Raw genomic sequence first — 12,118 nt, 5'->3', positions numbered from 1 at the left:
CTAGGCACTTATTCAATATAAATGAAAACATACATCTTTCCAAAGCCTCCTACACAAATGTTCCCAGTAGCTTTATTCATAATAGCTCAAAACCCAAACTGAGGCAGAACTCAAGTGTCCATCATATTAGGTGCCTCTTTGCCTCCTCTGAGGCCAACTCTAACTCTCAATCTAATTCTAAATCTCCTCTCTGACACCAACTGCACAAGCAGCAGCACTTCCTCCCCTGACCCTAACAATCAGAGCTAGGTCAGACCTCACAAGCTACAGGGCACAATCCTCCACACTGCCAGCTAAGCCCAAGGCTTCAGATGCCAGCTGCAAGCTTGGGGGTTTCTACAGCACTTTCATTTCTGATTTGCTGGCTACAAATTTGGGGTTCTACCACCTCAGGATGTCAGCCAATAAAATGTGGAGTCTCCAGTGTCTCTCTCACTCTGATCTTCTGGCTACAAATCTGTTCCCATTACCCCTTGGGCTCAATAATTTGTTAGAACAAGTCACAGAACTCAAGAAAGCACTATCCTTGCAATGACAGTTTATTATTGCAAAAAGGATACAAAAGAAGATACACATAGGAGAAGGTCTGGGGCGGGGGTTCCCAGTGCAGAGCTTCCATGTCCCAAAGGATGTATTATTCTCCCCCATGCATTGATGCCTAAGACCAACCAGGAAGCTTCACCCAAGATTCAAATTATTGGGGTCTCATTATATAGGTAGGCATGGCTGATTGAATCATTGCTCACATAACTGAATTCAGCCTCCAGTTCCCCTCACCTGAGGTTGGGCTACTATCACAAGGTCTGTCTTTCTGACCTGGCCAGCCCCCACCCAAGAGTCATCTCATTAGCGTAATCTGTCAAATGTGGTTCAGAGAAAAGACACTCCAGTCACTGGGGAAATTCCCAGGGTTTAGAGGTTCATCTCCAAGAAACCAAGGATAAAGCCCAAATTCTTTGGTATAATTTATTGTATACCCCACATTCATCAACAAAAGAATGAATTTTAAAATACTGTGACATATTCACGCAATGGAATCCTCCCAGAAATTAGGGGGAAAAAAAAAAAATGAACTACTGATACAAGCAACAACATGGACAAATCTCAATATAATTATGCTGAGGGAAAGAAGCCAGACACTAAACAGTTTATGCTGCGTGATTACATTTACATGAAGTTCAGGAACAGGCACACTAATCTACTGTGATGGAAATCAGAACAGTTGCCTAGGCTAGTTCCAGAAAGGCAACAGGTAACTTTCTGGAATGAAGTCTGTTACCTTGATTCAGGTTTAGGAAACATGAGTATATACACTTGTCAACTTTTACTGAGTTGTACCTTTAAGATCTGTGCATTTCGCGCCATGTAAATTACCCCTCAGTTTAAAAAGCAAAAGATTTGAAGCAAAACCCTACATTTTCTATAGTCAGGCACAGCAGTAGGCAAACTTTCTGTAAAGGGCCAAAAAATAAATATTCTAGGCTTTGCAGGCCATATGGTCTCTATTGCAACTCTTCCACTCTGCCGGTGCAACATGAAGGTAGCCACAGACAACAAGAAATGAATGAGCATGGCTGTATTCCAATAAAATCATTTACAAAAACAGATGGCAAGCCAGATTTGGCCCAGGTGCTACAGTTTGCTAACCTGTGGTCATGCAAATAGAAAATAGATCTTCAAAATTAATTTAAATACACTAAATTGTTCTTTCATACACACTGACAGACATGATAATCATTGGAAGCCAATTACAGCTTCCAGTGTGAATTTTTCTATTCTCGTTTAATCACTTAAAATAAGATAACCCAGAAAAAGGCTAAAACGTTTTTAACACAGAAGACCATTATCTTTAAAAAATCATTTGTTTCAACAGTTACTACACTAATTAAAAAAAAATTAAGGAATATGGAAAATATTTGAGTTTAAGGCAAGCTGGCTATTAATAATTAAAGTATATGCTAGAAATTCAAACACACACACAAGTTTAGGCATACACACACAAAATACTACATTATCCACAATGCTGACATCTAAATTTATCTGGCATAATAAGGTCCTTGAAAATGTCCAATATTACTCATGATTATACACTTGGTTCTATATTACAAGAACTCAAAACTAAGAATAGCAAGAACTTCTCACTGTTTCTCAATAAGCATTTCAAAATATAAAATATGAAGAAAGTACCAAAATATAATTTTCTTAATTTAGAAATGGCTCAAAAATTGATAACCCATACAGGTTATCCAAGAGAAGACAAACTCTGGGGTCTTAGTAAATCACAAACATGGTATGGCCCTGAACTGCCTGAAAATGTTCACCTGTCTTCATGAAAAATTACAATCTAAAAAATAAAATTAATTCTCTCTTACCATGGTATATACCTAATAGCAGAAACACTAGCAAAATTAGAAGACTTGGGTCTAGTATAGGCCTGCCAATTAACTAGTTGTGTGACCACTTGGCATTCATTCACTCATCAAATACGTTTCAGAACTTATTTGTGCCAGACACCAGAAACACAGTAATGAGGGAAATATCAAAACTCCCTGTCCTCAAACACATTCTAGAGAATCGATCTTGGAAAACAACTCAGGTTTCTTTCTCTGTAATAATGGACTTGATGCTTAAGGGTATTTTCAGTTCTTTAAAAACAAAATCCACAATGCTATTTTTCTGAATCCAGGAAAACAATTTATGGAGCAAAGTATGAAATCCACTCTTGCCAGTGACTCAAACCATTTGTTGTGTCAATGAATCCCAACAGCAAATAGTGGAAGATAAGTAACTGATATTTTTAAAGGACTCATTTAAATTCACTAACTTTGATTTATACAAATTTTTTTTGACTCACTGGCCTATTATTCGGTAACTTCCTTGGACAGAGTCCAAGAAAGAAGCAGAACAATCCTATAAAAAATGTCTCCATGTAATGAATAATTTTACAACACATTTCCAGAATTTAAGTTTTTAAAAATATAGATTTTCTACTGAGTCAACTGATAAGCTCATCTTCTTCTAAGAGTAGGACCTGACCTTTATGTTTTCAAAGTACTTTGCTACAAAAAACAGGTAGTCAAAAATCCAAATCCTGTATTCAAACATGGTTCCTATGTCTAACGTTTAAATTTTCTTTCATTTACCGTCAAGATGTATTTTCCCCACATTAAAACAGGCATGACAGTCCTTAATGAATAGCATTCCTTAATTTCAAAATAATAAAATGTTTTAAATGTCTTATGTATCAATTTTTGCCAGATAAAACTCTAGAATCACAAATTTCATTTCTGATAAGACCACATTCACTTTAAATAGCCTCCTCCCACCAACACACACCCAGAACCAAAATCGGATCTTATTTATGAGCTTGCAGTTTCTAATCTCTGAGTTATCATTCTCAAATGAGAAACTAACTTAAATATCTACCAAAAAAAAAAATTATAACAAAACCTTCAGGTCTCACCAAAAGAGACTCTTCTATTTCTATTCATAAATATGATCAAAGCTTGCAAAAAAAGTGAACTCTATCCAACTTCTAAAGACAGTATTAGCAGCAGTTCTCAACTACGTTAGTTTTGGACATCTTATTTTAGTCTAGTCATTGGTGGCACAGTGGTTAAGAGCTCTGCTGCTAACCAAAAGGCCGGTAATTTGAATCTACCAGCTGCTCCTTAGAAACCCTATGGAGCGGTTCTACTCTGTCCTATACACAGTCGCTATGAGTTGGAATCGACTGGATGGCAACAGGTTTTGTTTTTTGTTTTTTTCTATTTTAGTCTCAAATGCTACTTGTGTATTTATGCTTTTTAAGGCGTTTTAAGAATATGAGCTCCACCAGGTCCAGTTAAGTGCAAATGAAGCGGCTGTGTTGAAACTGCTAATATGAAGAGCCATGCACAGAGGTATGGTCAACAGAAAGTGCTGGAACAACTTTATGTAAGTCAGTCTACAATATTTAAAATGCATGTAATATAAATAAGTGAGACATACTATACCCATTATAGTAATCTGAACTATAAGTGACCTCTAGAGCAAGAGTCTCAACTCTATTTCAAATACCAAACTGCTAAAGAAAACCTTAAAGCAAACAGTTATATTTCAAAAGCCTCATTCTGATGAGCACTGTTGATTTATATTTTAAAATCTAATAAATGAGACTTTCATAAAACTAAAATGATTTTTAACATATAAGAGCCATTACTATAATATGTGAATTACCCAGCTCTCCTGTTGATCATCTTTTTGACACAACCCCCATTGCTGGCAGCTAGGTGTAATGAAAAAAAGGAAATAAATAAAAGGTCAGGCTTTAGAACCAGGAAGACACAGACTTGAGCTCTAGTGTACCACTCTGGAACATAAGCTTTCTGAATCTATTTTTTCATCTCTGAAAAATGAATATTAATACCTTCCCTGCAGGGTTGTTACACAGATTAGTGAAAACACATGCAAAGCAACTAGTCCACAGTAGGAACTGAAGGAACTTTATTACAATTTTTATTACTCATAAGCACATCCATGAGAGAGGACACAAAAAAGGACAGGAGAGGAAAATAAATCAGAGCCTAGACTAAATCTAACTGCTAACACAAACCAAATACACTGATAATTCAAGTGAAACTTAGGGCTAAACCTTTTGATCACATCTGATATACAGAAGATGCTACTACAGCTCCTTTCCATAAAATGCGAAATTAGCTACAGATCTACTTATTTTGGAGCTAAATAAAAATGAAAGACTATTACACACAGTGAAGCAGATAATTTTATGAACAGGAGAGATGGTTTCGGCACTGGGTGAAAAACACCAAAACTAAGATATAAAAATGCTTATGAGAGGAAAGTAAAAGATTCCTACCTTTAAACCAACTGCTCTAAGATCTGTAACAACACTGTATGGAAAAGTAAAAAGAGAAAATGGAAAACAAAGTTAGAGAACAAGTTTTTTTAAAGACAGAGATAATAAGATTAAAGAAAAAAGAAAAGCATTGTACTAATGTAAGTAATAAAAATAGGAATGTGATGAGTTGTGAAATGTTAATACAAAGAAAAATGATGGGACAGTCTGTTAACAGCACAGTATAAAGGAAACTCTTAATAATGTAAGAAACAAGTAATGAATCAAATTCTCTTTTAATATTCAGAAAATTTAGAAAAATAGTTGTGCTTAAATAAAATTGAGGAAGTATCTGTTTATTCATTTACCTCTATTCAACAAATCCAAATCACAACTTAAAATCATCGAAGTTCTTTCTTTCAAATCACTGATATGAATTATCATGTCTAAAATTTTAAATGAAACAAAACCAGTACTTGGATTTTACAGGAATAGAAGGCATCTTGCAGATTTGCATGATCACCCAAAACTGCCCACCAAGATTTAGTTAAGACAGCCTCTCAGAACTAAAATAAATACAAACATCAAATTTCAGACATCAAAATTTTCAAAGAAAAAATTTGCTTTTAACAAAAATTCTACCAAGTTAAAACTGCGTTTAAATGTTAATTATCTTTTAGGAGGAAAAGAACTTAATGACACAAACACATAAAACAGTTGGGATTTGAGGAATAACTACAAAGATATGTTGATTGGTGGTTTGTTGTTTGTTTTTTAACTATTCAAAAATAAAAAGAGCCTTCTGCAGGCTGTGGGAAAATGTGGAAATCTAATTAGTCACCTGAAGCCAAAACTTCACAGTGTTCAAAACCATACCCCTTAAGATGAGGGTATTAAAACCCCTATAAAGTTGTGCCATACAAAAAATCAATTTCTTTTAACACCAAAGAAGCTGTCTTCTATTAATAGTTTGTCTCCATACATCCTAAAAAAAAGGGTTATAGCTAAATTCCACATAGTGTTAATAACCTGTGTGATCGTTACTTCATACGAAAACAAATATATGACTGGACTGTTTAAATTTGTAAATTTTTAAAGCAAGAACCATCAGATTTTTTTGTTTTTTCCTTGCAGGCTTTTGAAACTTGATATTTGCCTACAACTTAAATATGTAAATATCTCTGGTGTTCTTTTTGCATAAATAATAAGATCGTGTAATACTGCGGGTATTGGTCCTGATGCAAAGAGCAAATCAGGTTCCTACTTGAACTTCCAATATCTGTATCATTGCCTACACATTTAAACCAATAAACTCATTCTTAGCTTTAAAACCACAAATGGGAGGAAGGGCTAACTTATTAAACACTACCAAAAAGATTAAGTTTGCCAGTTGTCCAAGAGTAAAAACCAAGACACATAACTCAAGAGTATTTTTTATTATAAACTTTCTGACACAAAAAGTTAGACTGCTTCCATATCTCAAACCAAACCATGTAATGACAATTCAGCATACATAAGGAAACACTAATTTCAGCCTTCCTAAACTGAATATTGACATAACTTCACAAATAACTAAAATAGCAAAACTTTGCACACGTATAAAATTAACTGAATAAGGTAATATGAAAGGAGTTTCAACAACTGCTCCTAGAAAAGCTTCAATTAAACAATACAAATAGTTCTAATCAGACAATAAAAACAATTTAAAGAAAAGCATCACAATAAATAAAATCTAAAACTATTTTTTCTGATGTCTGCAGCAGCGTGCAATATGTATTCAAACGAGTTAATCCCATATATTGTATAAACTTAATACTGCAAAACTAAGATAAATTAAATGTAATGAGTGCAAAAATTATTGGAAGATTTCGACTCTTTACATAACCTAACAATCATGAACTATACGGCAACATGCAAATACCTTTTACTGTTCAAAGATGTCCTATATAGTCTATAATCCAGAGGTTTACAGAAATTTTGTCATCAAAAATAGACAACAGGCAAAACAAAATCTCAAATGCAAACTGGAATAAAGAGATCTGCAGTCTCTAAGAAAGCTGTTCTTTTTTTAATCTTCATGTACACGTATTTCAAGCTTCAATTAACCCCAAACCCCTAATCTACCAGTTGCTTCTTTAATCATTAAAATAATCTACTCCACATCTGGGTCTCCAGAGAAACATACCAGCGATCATATATACGTACATATATATATACACGTGCACATACACACACATTTACACTTTTGGGGGGGAGGGGGTGACAGACCGCTTTAAATTTTTGAGCGTTAGAGGCTGCCCGAAAATTACACTTAAGCAACATTCTGCATACATGGCAGAGGATTCATGAAGTTTCTTATGGGAAGGGGTGGACGGGGGTACGCGCCCCTGGTCACCAAGTCCAGGCACCTGGCAGACAGGAATCTTTAACATATCTCACAGCACAAGTCAAGAGACCTCGGACCATCCCATGGCAGTTCCGAGAGCCCGCGTGGGGCCCTGGCTTCGGGACCAGGGCGCCGCCCAGACCGGTACGGACGCGGCCACTCGTCTCCCCGCCAGGGGAAGCCTCCGCCGCTCGCTCGCTCCACCTCACCGGTAAACAGCGACTCCCCAAGCCGTAGGACGCCCGCCCGCCCCGAGCGCCGCGCACCATTTTCTGAAAGGAAGTGTCGGGAGGCCGGGCTCCCGCGGCTCTCCGCGCGGAGGGCGGACCCCGGCACCGGGACCGGGCTTTCTTCGCTTCCCGGTGCGTGGTGTAAAGGGGCGGTGTAAAGGGGCGGATATTAAAGGGGCGCCGCGGGGGGTGAAGAGAGGCTACGACCAACAGCCCCTCTGCGACTCGGGGCGCCCTTGGAGGCGCCCGGAAGCCCCGCCGTCGGGTTCGGCCGGGGCCGCTCGGCCGCCACCGCCGGCGCCCCACCCGGCTCCCCGGCCTCGGCGCGTTCCGCCAAGAGCCGAGAGGAAGCTGGACAACCACAGCCCCGAGAGGCGGCCGCGCCACCTAGCACTTACCCATCCATGGCCCAGATGGAGAAGCGCACAGTGCGGGGACTGACGGGCTCACCGCGAGCGCAGGGAGGAGGCGGAGGCTACAGGGCGGCTCCAGGGACCGGCGAGCGGCGCCTCTCCGCAACCCCAGCCGGTCGGAGGTGGAAGGAAGAGTGGGAAACAGGGGCGGGGACCGGGCACGCTCCCGCCACCGCCGCGCCCCCGCCTTCCCCACCCCGCAAGCGCGTCCCCGCCTCATCTAACCCCGCCCTCTTAGCGTCGACGCCCTCCCTCGGGGCCCGCCCCTACGCTCGCGCCCACGCTGGGCCCCGCCCCCAGCCGACCTCAGGCTCGGCTCCAGGGCGCCCTCTTCCGCCGTCGCCCTGAGACTCCGCCTCCCTGCCCCTCTTCCCGGCGCGCGCGCGCGCCCGCCCTGCCCGGGCCGACCCAGAGCTTCCCTCAGGCATTCGCGGGAGCGCGCGCCTTGTGCTGTCCGCTGCACCGCCCCGCCTGCCTTCCCGCGGTCTTCGCGGTCCTTCCGGCTTCGCCTCCGTAGGCTGCTGGCTTGGACACCTCCCTCTGCGGGTGGCAAAAGCCTTGGGGACCGGATTTAGGAGATTAGATAGTCCGCCAGGACTTCAGAACCACGCCGGCATTGCCTCGGGTGGGCGAGGGTGGCGGAAGCCCGGCGCCGAGTATAACGCCTGCGGGCCAGGCGCTGGCTTGGTCTTCGGAGCCCCTGGCTCTGCACCCCTAGAAAGCCGGGCAGGATGGAACCCCAGCCTGTGCGGGGCCCGCCCCGTCGCCTTCTCGGCGCTGGGAGTCGACTCTTGGGACTGGCACCCAACCGGATAGGTGTGGTGGGAAAGATGAATGAGGTGAAAAAAACTCTTCGGACTTGAGTTTTTGGACAGTTTTAGTGTCTGGGTGCTTTTCTTTCCGCCCGTCCAGTATTGGATTTATATGAAGTACTCACTGCGTAAATATGGAATGGCCGCTATATTGCCAGCATTTTCATTCTTCCTGGCCAAAAAAAACTTCCGAGGAAGGGATTAGTATCCCCGTTTTTCAAATGATTTGTCCACAATTTCACAAACAGGAAACATTTGCCACCAGGCCTTTTCCTCCGTTGTTGGTATGTGCTGTGGAGTTGATTTCTACTCATAGCAACCCCGTGTGACGGGGTAGAACTGCCCCGTAGGGTCTTGTAAACTGTGGTCTACTGGAGCCAATCCTCAGGTCTTTCTCCTGGAGCTGTTGTTGGGTAGATTCAAACCACCAGCCTTTGATTTAGCAGCCGAGCACTTAACTGTTCCACCCCCAGGGTTCACTCCTGAGCAAAAAAATACAGCTTGTGACAACTCTCTTGCTTTTTTCCGCTCTTACAGTGTCTTGTTCTGAAATTGAATGATTTTCAATTAATAGCTCACAAAAACAGAGCCACTAAACCGTGTCCTCAACAAAATTCTTAACCTCCTGAATAGAAAGAGGGAGTTTCCCGCCTCCCTTAGGGGCCTCATTTTAAAAGCAAGTAACAAGAACCTCAATAAATTGTGCTACTAAAAAGATTTAAAGTGTGAATTCATCATTCAGGCGATACTGAGTGTCTGCTATGTGCAAGGCACTGCGAGGATACACAAGAAAATGAGGTTCCAGCCTTCAAGGTTGAATGGACTCCTCAGTTTATTTCATCTTGTTGGCAGAAAACGATTTTCAAATAATCATTCAGATAACAAGTATCTCATTTTTTGAAGTCATTTTAAAAATATCTAACTTCAATCCCTGTTTCCCAAAGGTCAAATACATTTTTTTCTGATGTTAAATCCAAATATTAAGTTACAATTGTAAACATTGCCACCCTGCATTGCCAGATGGATATTAAAAATATCAGCAAGATAAGCAACTGATGGCAGTCTTGCTATTGTCTTTGGGATCTATTCTGTTGATGACATTTCCTTAATTTTTTTTTTTTTTAGCTACACGAGTAATGTAAGCATACATACTCATTTCAGAAACTCAGGCAATACAAAGTCCTAAAAGGTTACAATTCTTTTTTTTTTTTTTTCCACAAATCCAGCCTGCCCATGATAACCACTGTAAAAATTATGTGTGCATTCTTCTAGAGTTTATCATTTTTTACTTGCTTTTGCCTCTTAAAAGTTCTGGAGATTTTTTTTATACCAGTACTTTTCATCTACTTAATTCTTCTTAATACTGCACAGTATTTCATAATTTCATGTGCATAATTTATGTAACTATTTCCAAAGTAGTAGCAATTTACATTTTTTCTAATTATTCAATATAACACTTGCAAAAAATATCATGTATGAACATCTTTGCACACAAAAGACTATGTCTGAGGAACAGATTCCTAGAAGTGTGGAACAGATTCCTAGAAGTGTGGAACAAAGGGTACGATCTTTTCCAAATTTGAAATATATAGTCAAAATGACCTCCAAAAAAAGCATTGCAATTTACACTGGCTTTCTTTGTTTTAGAAAAACAAAGGTTTTGTTTTCCTTTTAGCCCTATTAATAAGATAGCTAACAAATTTCAATACTAATATATAAACTCTGAAACTGTCTATATTACTAATAATAATTATGAAAATTCCACAATGTAAAGACAGTGCACCTGGCTAAGATTAACAAAACTATATGACATATCCTAAACATACTAATGTCCAGCTTTACAACAGATGCCCAGATATAAGAAAACAGTTCACAATAGAAAACAAGGTGAAATATTTCTTTCCCCTCCTGTCCCTAGGTCCTAAATTCAATGGACTTTTCAAGGATTGAGCTCCACAGATTTGTGAGTCCCTCTGATTCAAAAACAGTAAATAGAATGGAATTTAGTTCATTTTGGACCATTTTTAGAATCCTAGCTATTCCCAGAGCCCACAGGGCATGGAAGAGCCAGGGCCTTCTATGATAAGCAGAAGTTTTTCAGTGTCTGGCGTGATCAGATATCACCCACATGACGTGGCTTCTTGGTGGTGAGCAGGGGAACGATATCTCTTATTTGCTTATTGCTCTATAGTTTGAGAAAGAGATCAGTTACAAATAACTCAGTTTACAAATTTTCTAACATTTTATCTTCCTTTTTTCTTTATTCTAACTTGTCTAAAAAATTCCTGGTACGTGTTTATCTGATAAGAGATGCCTCCCACCTCCACACACACACAATCCCACTGTTACTAGGTTTGGACAAAATGTAACCTTTGAACACTTGCCTTAAGGCAGTCCGGTATGCAGTGGTTAGTTAACATTTAACCAACATTACCTTATTCAGAAGAGGACATGGAACCAGGAATATCATTGCTGATGTCAGATGGATCCTGGCTGAAAGCAGAGAATACCAGAAAGACATTTACCTGTGTTTTATTGACTATTCAAAGGCATTTGACTGTGTGGATCATAACAAATTATGGATAACATTGCATGAGGAACATGTACATAGATCAAGAGACAGTCGTTCGAACAGAACAAGGGGAAACTGAGTGCTTTAAGGTCAGGAAATGTGTGCATCAAGGTTGTATGTATCCTTTCACCATACCTATTCAGTCTGTATACTGAGGAAATAATCCGAGAACCTGGATACATGAAGAAGAACGGGACATCAGGATTGGAAGAAGGTTCATTAACAACCTGCGTTATGCTGATGACATAACCTTGCTTGTGGAAAGCAAAGAGGACTTGAAGTAATTACTGATGAAAATCAAAGACCACAGCCTTCAGTATGGATTATACCTCAACATAAAGAAGACAAAAATACAACTAGACCAATAAGCAACAGCTTGATAAATGGAGAAAAGATTGCAGTTGTCAAGGATTTCATTTCACCTGAATTCATAATCAACACTGGAAGCAGCAGTCAAGAAATCAAAAGATGCATTGCATTGGGCAAATCTAATGCAAAAGACCTCTTTAAAGTGTTGAAAAGCAAAGATGTCACCTTGAAGACTAAGGTGCACCTGACCCAAGCCATGGTGTTTTCAATTGCTTCATATGCATGTGAAAGCTGGAAGATGAATAAGGAAGACTAAAGAAGAATTGACACCTTTGAATTGTGGTGTTGGTGAAGAATATTGAATATACTGTAGACTACCAAAAGAAGAAACAAAACTATCTTGGAAGACATACAACCAGGAGGAGGCAGGGCCAAGATAGCAGAGTAGCCAGATGCTTTTAGTGGTCCCTCTTACAACACAGACAAAAAAAACACAAGTGAATTGATTATATACAACAGTCTAGGCACCCTGAACACCAAAGGCAAAGTTGAGAGGTCA

The 12,118-nt window shown here is 39.9% G+C and overlaps 1 protein-coding gene across 2 annotated transcripts in view; it reads right to left on the bottom strand.

The window, feature by feature from the left end:
* Positions 1–8,016, bottom strand: part of PTBP3 (polypyrimidine tract binding protein 3) — a 107,918-nt gene extending 99,902 nt beyond the window's left edge. For both annotated transcript variants that reach the window (XM_010587740.3, XM_010587736.3), the window contains exon 1: positions 7,852–8,016. The gene's annotated coding sequence lies outside the window, so the exon portion shown is untranslated. The remainder of the gene's footprint in view (positions 1–7,851) is intronic.
* Positions 8,017–12,118: the final 4,102 nt, after the last annotated feature.

Source organism: Loxodonta africana, chromosome 9 (assembly GCF_030014295.1).
Source record: "Loxodonta africana isolate mLoxAfr1 chromosome 9, mLoxAfr1.hap2, whole genome shotgun sequence".
NCBI lineage: Eukaryota > Metazoa > Chordata > Mammalia > Proboscidea > Elephantidae > Loxodonta > Loxodonta africana.
This window is presented reverse-complemented; position numbering and strand designations above follow the sequence as displayed.